Raw genomic sequence first — 17,860 nt, forward strand, 5'->3', positions numbered from 1 at the left:
GGCTAAAAGAAATGTTTTACGTTTGTTACACTCAAACAGTGTCTCCTCTCATATGCTGAACTGGTCGCATTGTGGATTTTGGTTAAAACATGATTTTGGACAATGTTCATGGAACTCAGCTTAAAACGTACTTGCAGACTTGAAAACCCTTGCCTATTGTAGAGCGCGCCTCCTACTTCCACTGCTGAACGAAAACCCATGATTTTGGACCCTGTTTTCATGCGAAAAGGCTAAAAGAAATGTTTCACGTTTGTTACACTCAAACAGTGTCTCCTCTCATATGCTGAACTGGTCGCATTGTGGATTTTGGTTAAAACATGATTTTGGACACTGTTCATGGAACTCAGCTTAAAACGTACTTGCAGACTTGAAAACCCTTGCCTATTGTAGAGCGCGCCTCCTACTTCCACTGCTGAACGAAAACCCATGATTTTGGACCCTGTTTTCATGCGAAAAGGCTAAAAGAAATGTTTCACGTTTGTTACACTCAAACAGTGTCTCCTCTCATATGCTGAACTGGTCGCATTGTGGATTTTGGTTAAAACATGATTTTGGACAATGTTCATGGAACTCAGCTTAAAACGTACTTGCAGACTTGAAAACCCTTGCCTATTGTAGAGCGCGCCTCCTACTTCCACTGCTGAACGAAAACCCATGATTTTGGACCCTGTTTTCATGCGAAAAGGCTAAAAGAATTGTTTCACGTTTGTTACATTCAAACAGTGTCTCCTGTCATATGCTGAACTGGTCGCAATGTGGATTTGGCCTAAAACATGATTTTGGACAATGTTCATGGAACTCAGCTCAAAACGTACTTGCAGACTTGAAAACCCTTGCCTATTGTAGAGCGCGCCTCCTACTTCCACTGCTGAACGAAAACCCATGATTTTGGACCCTGTTTTCATGCGAAAAGGCTAAAAGAATTGTTTCACGTTTGTTACATTCAAACAGTGTCTCCTGTCATATGCTGAACTGGTCGCAATGTGGATTTGGCCTAAAACATGATTTTGGACAATGTTCATGGAACTCAGCTCAAAACGTACTTGCAGACTTGAAAACCCTTGCCTATTGTAGAGCGCGCCTCCTACTTCCACTGCTGAACGAAAATCCATGATTTTGGACCCTGTGTTCATGCGAAAAGGCTAAAAGAAATGTTTCACGTTTGTTACACTCAAACAGTGTCTCCTCTCATATGCTGAACTGGTCGCATTGTGGATTTTGGTTAAAACATGATTTTGGACAATGTTCATGGAACTCAGCTTAAAACGTACTTGCAGACTTGAAAACCCTTGCCTATTGTGGAGCGCGCCTCCTACTTCCACTGCTGAACGAAAACCCATGATTTTGGACCCTGTTTTCATGCGAAAAGGCTAAAAGAAATGTTTCACGTTTGTTACACTCAAACAGTGTCTCCTCTCATATGCTGAACTGGTCGCATTGTGGATTTTGGTTAAAACATGATTTTGGACAATGTTCATGGAACTCAGCTTAAAACGTACTTGCAGACTTGAAAACCCTTGCCTATTGTAGAGCGCGCCTCCTACTTCCACTGCTGAACGAAAACCCATGATTTTGGACCCTGTTTTCATGCGAAAAGGCTAAAAGAATTGTTTCACGTTTGTTACATTCAAACAGTGTCTCCTGTCATATGCTGAACTGGTCGCAATGTGGATTTGGCCTAAAACATGATTTTGGACAATGTTCATGGAACTCAGCTCAAAACGTACTTGCAGACTTGAAAACCCTTGCCTATTGTAGAGCGCGCCTCCTACTTCCACTGCTGAACGAAAACCCATGATTTTGGACCCTGTTTTCATGCGAAAAGGCTAAAAGAATTGTTTCACGTTTGTTACATTCAAACAGTGTCTCCTGTCATATGCTGAACTGGTCGCAATGTGGATTTGGCCTAAAACATGATTTTGGACAATGTTCATGGAACTCAGCTCAAAACGTACTTGCAGACTTGAAAACCCTTGCCTATTGTAGAGCGCGCCTCCTACTTCCACTGCTGAACGAAAATCCATGATTTTGGACCCTGTGTTCATGCGAAAAGGCTAAAAGAAATGTTTCACGTTTGTTACACTCAAACAGTGTCTCCTCTCATATGCTGAACTGGTCGCATTGTGGATTTTGGTTAAAACATGATTTTGGACAATGTTCATGGAACTCAGCTTAAAACGTACTTGCAGACTTGAAAACCCTTGCCTATTGTGGAGCGCGCCTCCTACTTCCACTGCTGAACGAAAACCCATGATTTTGGACCCTGTTTTCATGCGAAAAGGCTAAAAGAAATGTTTCACGTTTGTTACACTCAAACAGTGTCTCCTCTCATATGCTGAACTGGTCGCATTGTGGATTTTGGTTAAAACATGATTTTGGACAATGTTCATGGAACTCAGCTTAAAACGTACTTGCAGACTTGAAAACCCTTGCCTATTGTAGAGCGCGCCTCCTACTTCCACTGCTGAACGAAAACCCATGATTTTGGACCCTGTTTTCATGCGAAAAGGCTAAAAGAAATGTTTCACGTTTGTTACACTCAAACAGTGTCTCCTCTCATATGCTGAACTGGTCGCATTGTGGATTTTGGTTAAAACATGATTTTGGACACTGTTCATGGAACTCAGCTTAAAACGTACTTGCAGACTTGAAAACCCTTGCCTATTGTAGAGCGCGCCTCCTACTTCCACTGCTGAACGAAAACCCATGATTTTGGACCCTGTTTTCATGCGAAAAGGCTAAAATAAATGTTTTACGTTTGTTACACTCAAACAGTGTCTCCTCTCATGTGCTGAACTGGTCGCATTGTGGATTTTGGTTAAAACATGATTTTGGACAATGTTCATGGAACTCAGCTTAAAACGTACTTGCAGACTTGAAAACCCTTGCCTATTGTGGAGCGCGCCTCCTACTTCCACTGCTGAACGAAAACCCATGATTTTGGACCCTGTTTTCATGCGAAAAGGCTAAAAGAATTGTTTCACGTTTGTTACACTCAAACAGTCTCTCCAGTCATATGCTGATCTGGTCGCAATGTGGATTTGGCCTAAAACATGATTTTGGACAATGTTCATGGAACTCAGCTTAAAACGTACTTGCAGACTTGAAAACCCTTGCCTGTTGTAGAGCGCGCCTCCTACTTCCACTGCTGAACGAAAACCCATGATTTTGGACCCTGTTTTCATGCGAAAAGGCTAAAAGAATTGTTTCACGTTTGTTACATTCAAACAGTGTCTCCTGTCATATGCTGAACTGGTCGCAATGTGGATTTGGCCTAAAACATGATTTTGGACAATGTTCATGGAACTCAGCTCAAAACGTACTTGCAGACTTGAAAACCCTTGCCTATTGTAGAGCGCGCCTCCTACTTCCACTGCTGAACGAAAACCCATGATTTTGGACCCTGTTTTCATGCGAAAAGGCTAAAAGAATTGTTTCACGTTTGTTACACTCAAACAGTCTCTCCAGTCATATGCTGATCTGGTCGCAATGTGGATTTGGCCTAAAACATGATTTTGGACAATGTTCATGGAACTCAGCTTAAAACGTACTTGCAGACTTGAAAACCCTTGCCTATTGTAGAGCGCGCCTCCTACTTCCACTGCTGAACGAAAACCCATGATTTTGGACCCTGTTTTCATGCGAAAAGGCTAAAATAAATGTTTTACGTTTGTTACACTCAAACAGTGTCTCCTCTCATATGCTGAACTGGTCGCATTGTGGATTTTGGTTAAAACATGATTTTGGACAATGTTCATGGAACTCAGCTTAAAACGTACTTGCAGACTTGAAAACCCTTGCCTATTGTAGAGCGCGCCTCCTACTTCCACTGCTGAACGAAAACCCATGATTTTGGACCCTGTTTTCATGCGAAAAGGCTAAAAGAAATGTTTCACGTTTGTTACACTCAAACAGTGTCTCCTCTCATATGCTGAACTGGTCGCATTGTGGATTTTGGTTAAAACATGATTTTGGACACTGTTCATGGAACTCAGCTTAAAACGTACTTGCAGACTTGAAAACCCTTGCCTATTGTAGAGCGCGCCTCCTACTTCCACTGCTGAACGAAAACCCATGATTTTGGACCCTGTTTTCATGCGAAAAGGCTAAAAGAATTGTTTCACGTTTGTTACATTCAAACAGTGTCTCCTGTCATATGCTGAACTGGTCGCAATGTGGATTTGGCCTAAAACATGATTTTGGACAATGTTCATGGAACTCAGCTCAAAACGTACTTGCAGACTTGAAAACCCTTGCCTATTGTAGAGCGCGCCTCCTACTTCCACTGCTGAACGAAAATCCATGATTTTGGACCCTGTGTTCATGCGAAAAGGCTAAAAGAAATGTTTCACGTTTGTTACACTCAAACAGTGTCTCCTCTCATATGCTGAACTGGTCGCATTGTGGATTTTGGTTAAAACATGATTTTGGACAATGTTCATGGAACTCAGCTTAAAACGTACTTGCAGACTTGAAAACCCTTGCCTATTGTGGAGCGCGCCTCCTACTTCCACTGCTGAACGAAAACCAATGATTTTGGACCCTGTTTTCATGCGAAAAGGCTAAAAGAAATGTTTCACGTTTGTTACACTCAAACAGTGTCTCCTCTCATATGCTGAACTGGTCGCATTGTGGATTTTGGTTAAAACATGATTTTGGACAATGTTCATGGAACTCAGCTTAAAACGTACTTGCAGACTTGAAAACCCTTGCCTATTGTAGAGCGCGCCTCCTACTTCCACTGCTGAACGAAAACCCATGATTTTGGACCCTGTTTTCATGCGAAAAGGCTAAAAGAAATGTTTCACGTTTGTTACACTCAAACAGTGTCTCCTCTCATATGCTGAACTGGTCGCATTGTGGATTTTGGTTAAAACATGATTTTGGACAATGTTCATGGAACTCAGCTTAAAACGTACTTGCAGACTTGAAAACCCTTGCCTATTGTAGAGCGCGCCTCCTACTTCCACTGCTGAACGAAAACCCATGATTTTGGACCCTGTTTTCATGCGAAAAGGCTAAAAGAATTGTTTCACGTTTGTTACATTCAAACAGTGTCTCCTGTCATATGCTGAACTGGTCGCAATGTGGATTTGGCCTAAAACATGATTTTGGACAATGTTCATGGAACTCAGCTCAAAACGTACTTGCAGACTTGAAAACCCTTGCCTATTGTAGAGCGCGCCTCCTACTTCCACTGCTGAACGAAAACCCATGATTTTGGACCCTGTTTTCATGCGAAAAGGCTAAAAGAATTGTTTCACGTTTGTTACATTCAAACAGTGTCTCCTGTCATATGCTGAACTGGTCGCAATGTGGATTTGGCCTAAAACATGATTTTGGACAATGTTCATGGAACTCAGCTCAAAACGTACTTGCAGACTTGAAAACCCTTGCCTATTGTAGAGCGCGCCTCCTACTTCCACTGCTGAACGAAAACCCATGATTTTGGACCCTGTTTTCATGCGAAAAGGCTAAAATAAATGTTTTACGTTTGTTACACTCAAACAGTGTCTCCTCTCATATGCTGAACTGGTCGCATTGTGGATTTTGGTTAAAACATGATTTTGGACAATGTTCATGGAACTCAGCTTAAAACGTACTTGCAGACTTGAAAACCCTTGCCTATTGTGGAGCGCGCCTCCTACTTCCACTGCTGAACGAAAACCCATGATTTTGGACCCTGTTTTCATGCGAAAAGGCTAAAAGAATTGTTTCACGTTTGTTACACTCAAACAGTCTCTCCAGTCATATGCTGATCTGGTCGCAATGTGGATTTGGCCTAAAACATGATTTTGGACAATGTTCATGGAACTCAGCTTAAAACGTACTTGCAGACTTGAAAACCCTTGCCTGTTGTAGAGCGCGCCTCCTACTTCCACTGCTGAACGAAAACCCATGATTTTGGACCCTGTTTTCATGCGAAAAGGCTAAAAGAATTGTTTCACGTTTGTTACATTCAAACAGTGTCTCCTGTCATATGCTGAACTGGTCGCAATGTGGATTTGGCCTAAAACATGATTTTGGACAATGTTCATGGAACTCAGCTCAAAACGTACTTGCAGACTTGAAAAACCTTGCCTATTGTAGAGCGCGCCTCCTACTTCCACTGCTGAACGAAAACCCATGATTTTGGACCCTGTTTTCATGCGAAAAGGCTAAAAGAATTGTTTCACGTTTGTTACACTCAAACAGTCTCTCCAGTCATATGCTGATCTGGTCGCAATGTGGATTTGGCCTAAAACATGATTTTGGACAATGTTCATGGAACTCAGCTTAAAACGTACTTGCAGACTTGAAAACCCTTGCCTATTGTAGAGCGCGCCTCCTACTTCCACTGCTGAACGAAAACCCATGATTTTGGACCCTGTTTTCATGCGAAAAGGCTAAAATAAATGTTTTACGTTTGTTACACTCAAACAGTGTCTCCTCTCATATGCTGAACTGGTCGCATTGTGGATTTTGGTTAAAACATGATTTTGGACAATGTTCATGGAACTCAGCTTAAAACGTACTTGCAGACTTGAAAACCCTTGCCTATTGTAGAGCGCGCCTCCTACTTCCACTGCTGAACGAAAACCCATGATTTTGGACCCTGTTTTCATGCGAAAAGGCTAAAAGAAATGTTTCACGTTTGTTACACTCAAACAGTGTCTCCTCTCATATGCTGAACTGATCGCATTGTGGATTTTGGTTAAAACATGATTTTGGACACTGTTCATGGAACTCAGCTTAAAACGTACTTGCAGACTTGAAAACCCTTGCCTATTGTAGAGCGCGCCTCCTACTTCCACTGCTGAACGAAAACCCATGATTTTGGACCCTGTTTTCATGCGAAAAGGCTAAAAGAAATGTTTCACGTTTGTTACACTCAAACAGTGTCTCCTCTCATATGCTGAACTGGTCGCATTGTGGATTTTGGTTAAAACATGATTTTGGACAATGTTCATGGAACTCAGCTTAAAACGTACTTGCAGACTTGAAAACCCTTGCCTATTGTAGAGCGCGCCTCCTACTTCCACTGCTGAACGAAAACCCATGATTTTGGACCCTGTTTTCATGCGAAAAGGCTAAAAGAATTGTTTCACGTTTGTTACATTCAAACAGTGTCTCCTGTCATATGCTGAACTGGTCGCAATGTGGATTTGGCCTAAAACATGATTTTGGACAATGTTCATGGAACTCAGCTCAAAACGTACTTGCAGACTTGAAAACCCTTGCCTATTGTAGAGCGCGCCTCCTACTTCCACTGCTGAACGAAAACCCATGATTTTGGACCCTGTTTTCATGCGAAAAGGCTAAAAGAATTGTTTCACGTTTGTTACATTCAAACAGTGTCTCCTGTCATATGCTGAACTGGTCGCAATGTGGATTTGGCCTAAAACATGATTTTGGACAATGTTCATGGAACTCAGCTCAAAACGTACTTGCAGACTTGAAAACCCTTGCCTATTGTAGAGCGCGCCTCCTACTTCCACTGCTGAACGAAAATCCATGATTTTGGACCCTGTGTTCATGCGAAAAGGCTAAAAGAAATGTTTCACGTTTGTTACACTCAAACAGTGTCTCCTCTCATATGCTGAACTGGTCGCATTGTGGATTTTGGTTAAAACATGATTTTGGACAATGTTCATGGAACTCAGCTTAAAACGTACTTGCAGACTTGAAAACCCTTGCCTATTGTGGAGCGCGCCTCCTACTTCCACTGCTGAACGAAAACCCATGATTTTGGACCCTGTTTTCATGCGAAAAGGCTAAAAGAAATGTTTCATGTTAGTTACACTCAAACAGTGTCTCCTCTCATATGCTGAACTGGTCGCATTGTGGATTTTGGTTAAAACATGATTTTGGACAATGTTCATGGAACTCAGCTTAAAACGTACTTGCAGACTTGAAAACCCTTGCCTATTGTAGAGCGCGCCTCCTACTTCCACTGCTGAACGAAAACCCATGATTTTGGACCCTGTTTTCATGCGAAAAGGCTAAAAGAAATGTTTCACGTTTGTTACACTCAAACAGTGTCTCCTCTCATATGCTGAACTGATCGCATTGTGGATTTTGGTTAAAACATGATTTTGGACACTGTTCATGGAACTCAGCTTAAAACGTACTTGCAGACTTGAAAACCCTTGCCTATTGTAGAGCGCGCCTCCTACTTCCACTGCTGAACGAAAACCCATGATTTTGGACCCTGTTTTCATGCGAAAAGGCTAAAAGAAATGTTTCACGTTTGTTACACTCAAACAGTGTCTCCTCTCATATGCTGAACTGGTCGCATTGTGGATTTTGGTTAAAACATGATTTTGGACAATGTTCATGGAACTCAGCTTAAAACGTACTTGCAGACTTGAAAACCCTTGCCTATTGTAGAGCGCGCCTCCTACTTCCACTGCTGAACGAAAACCCATGATTTTGGACCCTGTTTTCATGCGAAAAGGCTAAAAGAATTGTTTCACGTTTGTTACATTCAAACAGTGTCTCCTGTCATATGCTGAACTGGTCGCAATGTGGATTTGGCCTAAAACATGATTTTGGACAATGTTCATGGAACTCAGCTCAAAACGTACTTGCAGACTTGAAAACCCTTGCCTATTGTAGAGCGCGCCTCCTACTTCCACTGCTGAACGAAAACCCATGATTTTGGACCCTGTTTTCATGCGAAAAGGCTAAAAGAATTGTTTCACGTTTGTTACATTCAAACAGTGTCTCCTGTCATATGCTGAACTGGTCGCAATGTGGATTTGGCCTAAAACATGATTTTGGACAATGTTCATGGAACTCAGCTCAAAACGTACTTGCAGACTTGAAAACCCTTGCCTATTGTAGAGCGCGCCTCCTACTTCCACTGCTGAACGAAAATCCATGATTTTGGACCCTGTGTTCATGCGAAAAGGCTAAAAGAAATGTTTCACGTTTGTTACACTCAAACAGTGTCTCCTCTCATATGCTGAACTGGTCGCATTGTGGATTTTGGTTAAAACATGATTTTGGACAATGTTCATGGAACTCAGCTTAAAACGTACTTGCAGACTTGAAAACCCTTGCCTATTGTGGAGCGCGCCTCCTACTTCCACTGCTGAACGAAAACCCATGATTTTGGACCCTGTTTTCATGCGAAAAGGCTAAAAGAAATGTTTCATGTTAGTTACACTCAAACAGTGTCTCCTCTCATATGCTGAACTGGTCGCATTGTGGATTTTGGTTAAAACATGATTTTGGACAATGTTCATGGAACTCAGCTTAAAACGTACTTGCAGACTTGAAAACCCTTGCCTATTGTAGAGCGCGCCTCCTACTTCCACTGCTGAACGAAAACCCATGATTTTGGACCCTGTTTTCATGCGAAAAGGCTAAAAGAAATGTTTCACGTTTGTTACACTCAAACAGTGTCTCCTCTCATATGCTGAACTGGTCGCATTGTGGATTTTGGTTAAAACATGATTTTGGACAATGTTCATGGAACTCAGCTTAAAACGTACTTGCAGACTTGAAAACCCTTGCCTATTGTAGAGCGCGCCTCCTACTTCCACTGCTGAACGAAAACCCATGATTTTGGACCCTGTTTTCATGCGAAAAGGCTAAAAGAATTGTTTCACGTTTGTTACATTCAAACAGTGTCTCCTGTCATATGCTGAACTGGTCGCAATGTGGATTTGGCCTAAAACATGATTTTGGACAATGTTCATGGAACTCAGCTCAAAACGTACTTGCAGACTTGAAAACCCTTGCCTATTGTAGAGCGCGCCTCCTACTTCCACTGCTGAACGAAAACCCATGATTTTGGACCCTGTTTTCATGCGAAAAGGCTAAAAGAATTGTTTCACGTTTGTTACATTCAAACAGTGTCTCCTGTCATATGCTGAACTGGTCGCAATGTGGATTTGGCCTAAAACATGATTTTGGACAATGTTCATGGAACTCAGCTCAAAACGTACTTGCAGACTTGAAAACCCTTGCCTATTGTAGAGCGCGCCTCCTACTTCCACTGCTGAACGAAAATCCATGATTTTGGACCCTGTGTTCATGCGAAAAGGCTAAAATAAATGTTTCACGTTTGTTACACTCAAACAGTGTCTCCTCTCATATGCTGAACTGGTCGCATTGTGGATTTTGGTTAAAACATGATTTTGGACAATGTTCATGGAACTCAGCTTAAAACGTACTTGCAGACTTGAAAACCCTTGCCTATTGTGGAGCGCGCCTCCTACTTCCACTGCTGAACGAAAACCCATGATTTTGGACCCTGTTTTCATGCGAAAAGGCTAAAAGAAATGTTTCACGTTTGTTACACTCAAACAGTGTCTCCTCTCATATGCTGAACTGGTCGCATTGTGGATTTTGGTTAAAACATGATTTTGGACAATGTTCATGGAACTCAGCTTAAAACGTACTTGCAGACTTGAAAACCCTTGCCTATTGTAGAGCGCGCCTCCTACTTCCACTGCTGAACGAAAACCCATGATTTTGGACCCTGTTTTCATGCGAAAAGGCTAAAAGAAATGTTTCACGTTTGTTACACTCAAACAGTGTCTCCTCTCATATGCTGAACTGGTCGCATTGTGGATTTTGGTTAAAACATGATTTTGGACACTGTTCATGGAACTCAGCTTAAAACGTACTTGCAGACTTGAAAACCCTTGCCTATTGTAGAGCGCGCCTCCTACTTCCACTGCTGAACGAAAACCCATGATTTTGGACCCTGTTTTCATGCGAAAAGGCTAAAATAAATGTTTTACGTTTGTTACACTCAAACAGTGTCTCCTCTCATATGCTGAACTGGTCGCATTGTGGATTATGGTTAAAACATGATTTTGGACAATGTTCATGGAACTCAGCTTAAAACGTACTTGCAGACTTGAAAACCCTTGCCTATTGTGGAGCGCGCCTCCTACTTCCACTGCTGAACGAAAACCCATGATTTTGGACCCTGTTTTCATGCGAAAAGGCTAAAAGAATTGTTTCACGTTTGTTCCACTCAAACAGTCTCTCCAGTCATATGCTGATCTGGTCGCAATGTGGATTTGGCCTAAAACATGATTTTGGACAATGTTCATGGAACTCAGCTTAAAACGTACTTGCAGACTTGAAAACCCTTGCCTGTTGTAGAGCGCGCCTCCTACTTCCACTGCTGAACGAAAACCCATGATTTTGGACCCTGTTTTCATGCGAAAAGGCTAAAAGAAATGTTTCACGTTTGTTACACTCAAACAGTGTCTCCTCTCATATGCTGAACTGGTCGCATTGTGGATTTTGGTTAAAACATGATTTTGGACAATGTTCATGGAACTCAGCTTAAAACGTACTTGCAGACTTGAAAACCCTTGCCTATTGTGGAGCGCGCCTCCTACTTCCACTGCTGAACGAAAACCCATGATTTTGGACCCTGTTTTCATGCGAAAAGGCTAAAAGAAATGTTTCACGTTTGTTACACTCAAACAGTGTCTCCTCTCATATGCTGAACTGGTCGCATTGTGGATTTTGGTTAAAACATGATTTTGGACAATGTTCATGGAACTCAGCTTAAAACGTACTTGCAGACTTGAAAACCCTTGCCTATTGTAGAGCGCGCCTCCTACTTCCACTGCTGAACGAAAACCCATGATTTTGGACCCTGTTTTCATGCGAAAAGGCTAAAAGAAATGTTTCACGTTTGTTACACTCAAACAGTGTCTCCTCTCATATGCTGAACTGGTCGCATGGTGGATTTTGGTTAAAACATGATTTTGGACAATGTTCATGGAACTCAGCTTAAAACGTACTTGCAGACTTGAAAACCCTTGCCTATTGTAGAGCGCGCCTCCTACTTCCACTGCTGAACGAAAACCCATGATTTTGGACCCTGTTTTCATGCGAAAAGGCTAAAAGAATTGTTTCACGTTTGTTACATTCAAACAGTGTCTCCTGTCATATGCTGAACTGGTCGCAATGTGGATTTGGCCTAAAACATGATTTTGGACAATGTTCATGGAACTCAGCTCAAAACGTACTTGCAGACTTGAAAACCCTTGCCTATTGTAGAGCGCGCCTCCTACTTCCACTGCTGAACGAAAACCCATGATTTTGGACCCTGTTTTCATGCGAAAAGGCTAAAAGAATTGTTTCACGTTTGTTACATTCAAACAGTGTCTCCTGTCATATGCTGAACTGGTCGCAATGTGGATTTGGCCTAAAACATGATTTTGGACAATGTTCATGGAACTCAGCTCAAAACGTACTTGCAGACTTGAAAACCCTTGCCTATTGTAGAGCGCGCCTCCTACTTCCACTGCTGAACGAAAACCCATGATTTTGGACCCTGTTTTCATGCGAAAAGGCTAAAAGAATTGTTTCACGTTTGTTACATTCAAACAGTGTCTCCTGTCATATGCTGAACTGGTCGCAATGTGGATTTGGCCTAAAACATGATTTTGGACAATGTTCATGGAACTCAGCTCAAAACGTACTTGCAGACTTGAAAACCCTTGCCTATTGTAGAGCGCGCCTCCTACTTCCACTGCTGAACGAAAATCCATGATTTTGGACCCTGTGTTCATGCGAAAAGGCTAAAAGAAATGTTTCACGTTTGTTACACTCAAACAGTGTCTCCTCTCATATGCTGAACTGGTCGCATTGTGGATTTTGGTTAAAACATGATTATGGACAATGTTCATGGAACTCAGCTTAAAACGTACTTGCAGACTTGAAAACCCTTGCCTATTGTGGAGCGCGCCTCCTACTTCCACTGCTGAACGAAAACCCATGATTTTGGACCCTGTTTTCATGCGAAAAGGCTAAAAGAAATGTTTCACGTTTGTTACACTCAAACAGTGTCTCCTCTCATATGCTGAACTGGTCGCATTGTGGATTTTGGTTAAAACATGATTTTGGACAATGTTCATGGAACTCAGCTTAAAACGTACTTGCAGACTTGAAAACCCTTGCCTATTGTAGAGCGCGCCTCCTACTTCCACTGCTGAACGAAAACCCATGATTTTGGACCCTGTTTTCATGCGAAAAGGCTAAAAGAAATGTTTCACGTTTGTTACACTCAAACAGTGTCTCCTCTCATATGCTGAACTGGTCGCATTGTGGATTTTGGTTAAAACATGATTTTGGACAATGTTCATGGAACTCAGCTTAAAACGTACTTGCAGACTTGAAAACCCTTGCCTATTGTAGAGCGCGCCTCCTACTTCCACTGCTGAACGAAAACCCATGATTTTGGACCCTGTTTTCATGCGAAAAGGCTAAAAGAATTGTTTCACGTTTGTTACATTCAAACAGTGTCTCCTGTCATATGCTGAACTGGTCGCAATGTGGATTTGGCCTAAAACATGATTTTGGACAATGTTCATGGAACTCAGCTCAAAACGTACTTGCAGACTTGAAAACCCTTGCCTATTGTAGAGCGCGCCTCCTACTTCCACTGCTGAACGAAAACCCATGATTTTGGACCCTGTGTTCATGCGAAAAGGCTAAAAGAAATGTTTCACGTTTGTTACACTCAAACAGTGTCTCCTCTCATATGCTGAACTGGTCGCATTGTGGATTTTGGTTAAAACATGATTTTGGACAATGTTCATGGAACTCAGCTTAAAACGTACTTGCAGACTTGAAAACCCTTGCCTATTGTAGAGCGCGCCTCCTACTTCCACTGCTGAACGAAAACCCATGATTTTGGACCCTGTTTTCATGCGAAAAGGCTAAAATAAATGTTTTACGTTTGTTACACTCAAACAGTGTCTCCTCTCATATGCTGAACTGGTCGCATTGTGGATTTTGGTTAAAACATGATTTTGGACAATGTTCATGGAACTCAGCTTAAAACGTACTTGCAGACTTGAAAACCCTTGCCTATTGTGGAGCGCGCCTCCTACTTCCACTGCTGAACGAAAACCCATGATTTTGGACCCTGTTTTCATGCGAAAAGGCTAAAAGAATTGTTTCACGTTTGTTACACTCAAACAGTCTCTCCAGTCATATGCTGATCTGGTCGCAATGTGGATTTGGCCTAAAACATGATTTTGGACAATGTTCATGGAACTCAGCTTAAAACGTACTTGCAGACTTGAAAACCCTTGCCTGTTGTAGAGCGCGCCTCCTACTTCCACTGCTGAACGAAAACCCATGATTTTGGACCCTGTTTTCATGCGAAAAGGCTAAAAGAATTGTTTCACGTTTGTTACATTCAAACAGTGTCTCCTGTCATATGCTGAACTGGTCGCAATGTGGATTTGGCCTAAAACATGATTTTGGACAATGTTCATGGAACTCAGCTCAAAACGTACTTGCAGACTTGAAAACCCTTGCCTATTGTAGAGCGCGCCTCCTACTTCCACTGCTGAACGAAAACCCATGATTTTGGACCCTGTTTTCATGCGAAAAGGCTAAAAGAATTGTTTCACGTTTGTTACACTCAAACAGTCTCTCCAGTCATATGCTGATCTGGTCGCAATGTGGATTTGGCCTAAAAACATGATTTTGGACAATGTTCATGGAACTCAGCTTAAAACGTACTTGCAGACTTGAAAACCCTTGCCTATTGTAGAGCGCGCCTCCTACTTCCACTGCTGAACGAAAACCCATGATTTTGGACCCTGTTTTCATGCGAAAAGGCTAAAAGAAATGTTTCACGTTTGTTACACTCAAACAGTGTCTCCTCTCATATGCTGAACTGGTCGCATTGTGGATTTTGGTTAAAACATGATTTTGGACACTGTTCATGGAACTCAGCTTAAAACGTACTTGCAGACTTGAAAACCCTTGCCTATTGTAGAGCGCGCCTCCTACTTCCACTGCTGAACGAAAACCCATGATTTTGGACCCTGTTTTCATGCGAAAAGGCTAAAAGAAATGTTTCACGTTTGTTACACTCAAACAGTGTCTCCTCTCATATGCTGAACTGGTCGCAATGTGGATTTGGCCTAAAACATGATTTTGGACAATGTTCATGGAACTCAGCTCAAAACGTACTTGCAGACTTGAAAACCCTTGCCTATTGTAGAGCGCGCCTCCTACTTCCACTGCTGAACGAAAACCCATGATTTTGGACCCTGTTTTCATGCGAAAAGGCTAAAAGAATTGTTTCACGTTTGTTACACTCAAACAGTCTCTCCAGTCATATGCTGATCTGGTCGCAATGTGGATTTGGCCTAAAACATGATTTTGGACAATGTTCATGGAACTCAGCTTAAAACGTACTTGCAGACTTGAAAACCCTTGCCTATTGTAGAGCGCGCCTCCTACTTCCACTGCTGAACGAAAACCCATGATTTTGGACCCTGTTTTCATGCGAAAAGGCTAAAAGAAATGTTTCACGTTTGTTACACTCAAACAGTGTCTCCTCTCATATGCTGAACTGGTCGCATTGTGGATTTTGGTTAAAACATGATTTTGGACACTGTTCATGGAACTCAGCTTAAAACGTACTTGCAGACTTGAAAACCCTTGCCTATTGTAGAGCGCGCCTCCTACTTCCACTGCTGAACGAAAACCCATGATTTTGGACCCTGTTTTCATGCGAAAAGGCTAAAAGAATTGTTTCACGTTTGTTACATTCAAACAGTGTCTCCTGTCATATGCTGAACTGGTCGCAATGTGGATTTGGCCTAAAACATGATTTTGGACAATGTTCATGGAACTCAGCTCAAAACGTACTTGCAGACTTGAAAACCCTTGCCTATTGTAGAGCGCGCCTCCTACTTCCACTGCTGAACGAAAACCCATGATTTTGGACCCTGTTTTCATGCGAAAAGGCTAAAAGAATTGTTTCACGTTTGTTACACTCAAACAGTCTCTCCAGTCATATGCTGATCTGGTCGCAATGTGGATTTGGCCTAAAAACATGATTTTGGACAATGTTCATGGAACTCAGCTTAAAACGTACTTGCAGACTTGAAAACCCTTGCCTATTGTAGAGCGCGCCTCCTACTTCCACTGCTGAACGAAAACCCATGATTTTGGACCCTGTTTTCATGCGAAAAGGCTAAAAGAAATGTTTCACGTTTGTTACACTCAAACAGTGTCTCCTCTCATATGCTGAACTGGTCGCATTGTGGATTTTGGTTAAAACATGATTTTGGACACTGTTCATGGAACTCAGCTTAAAACGTACTTGCAGACTTGAAAACCCTTGCCTATTGTAGAGCGCGCCTCCTACTTCCACTGCTGAACGAAAACCCATGATTTTGGACCCTGTTTTCATGCGAAAAGGCTAAAAGAAATGTTTCACGTTTGTTACACTCAAACAGTGTCTCCTCTCATATGCTGAACTGGTCGCAATGTGGATTTGGCCTAAAACATGATTTTGGACAATGTTCATGGAACTCAGCTCAAAACGTACTTGCAGACTTGAAAACCCTTGCCTATTGTAGAGCGCGCCTCCTACTTCCACTGCTGAACGAAAACCCATGATTTTGGACCCTGTTTTCATGCGAAAAGGCTAAAAGAATTGTTTCACGTTTGTTACACTCAAACAGTCTCTCCAGTCATATGCTGATCTGGTCGCAATGTGGATTTGGCCTAAAACATGATTTTGGACAATGTTCATGGAACTCAGCTTAAAACGTACTTGCAGACTTGAAAACCCTTGCCTATTGTAGAGCGCGCCTCCTACTTCCACTGCTGAACGAAAACCCATGATTTTGGACCCTGTTTTCATGCGAAAAGGCTAAAAGAAATGTTTCACGTTTGTTACACTCAAACAGTGTCTCCTCTCATATGCTGAACTGGTCGCATTGTGGATTTTGGTTAAAACATGATTTTGGACACTGTTCATGGAACTCAGCTTAAAACGTACTTGCAGACTTGAAAACCCTTGCCTATTGTAGAGCGCGCCTCCTACTTCCACTGCTGAACGAAAACCCATGATTTTGGACCCTGTTTTCATGCGAAAAGGCTAAAAGAAATGTTTCACATTTGTTACACTCAAACAGTGTCTCCTCTCATATGCTGAACTGGTCGCATTGTGGATTTTGGTTAAAACATGATTTTGGACAATGTTCATGGAACTCAGCTTAAAACGTACTTGCAGACTTGAAAACCCTTGCCTATTGTAGAGCGCGCCTCCTACTTCCACTGCTGAACGAAAACCCATGATTTTGGACCCTGTTTTCATGCGAAAAGGCTAAAAGAATTGTTTCACGTTTGTTACATTCAAACAGTGTCTCCTGTCATATGCTGAACTGGTCGCAATGTGGATTTGGCCTAAAACATGATTTTGGACAATGTTCATGGAACTCAGCTCAAAACGTACTTGCAGACTTGAAAACCCTTGCCTATTGTAGAGCGCGCCTCCTACTTCCACTGCTGAACGAAAACCCATGATTTTGGACCCTGTTTTCATGCGAAAAGGCTAAAAGAATTGTTTCACGTTTGTTACATTCAAACAGTGTCTCCTGTCATATGCTGAACTGGTCGCAATGTGGATTTGGCCTAAAACATGATTTTGGACAATGTTCATGGAACTCAGCTCAAAACGTACTTGCAGACTTGAAAACCCTTGCCTATTGTAGAGCGCGCCTCCTACTTCCACTGCTGAACGAAAATCCATGATTTTGGACCCTGTGTTCATGCGAAAAGGCTAAAAGAAATGTTTCACGTTTGTTACACTCAAACAGTGTCTCCTCTCATATGCTGAACTGGTCGCATTGTGGATTTTGGTTAAAACATGATTTTGGACAATGTTCATGGAACTCAGCTTAAAACGTACTTGCAGACTTGAAAACCCTTGCCTATTGTGGAGCGCGCCTCCTACTTCCACTGCTGAACGAAAACCCATGATTTTGGACCCTGTTTTCATGCGAAAAGGCTAAAAGAAATGTTTCACGTTTGTTACACTCAAACAGTGTCTCCTCTCATATGCTGAACTGGTCGCATTGTG

The sequence above is a fragment of the Coregonus lavaretus genome (genome assembly GCF_964263955.1).
Source record: "Coregonus lavaretus genome assembly, chromosome: 9".
Classification (NCBI taxonomy): Eukaryota; Metazoa; Chordata; class Actinopteri; order Salmoniformes; family Salmonidae; genus Coregonus; species Coregonus lavaretus.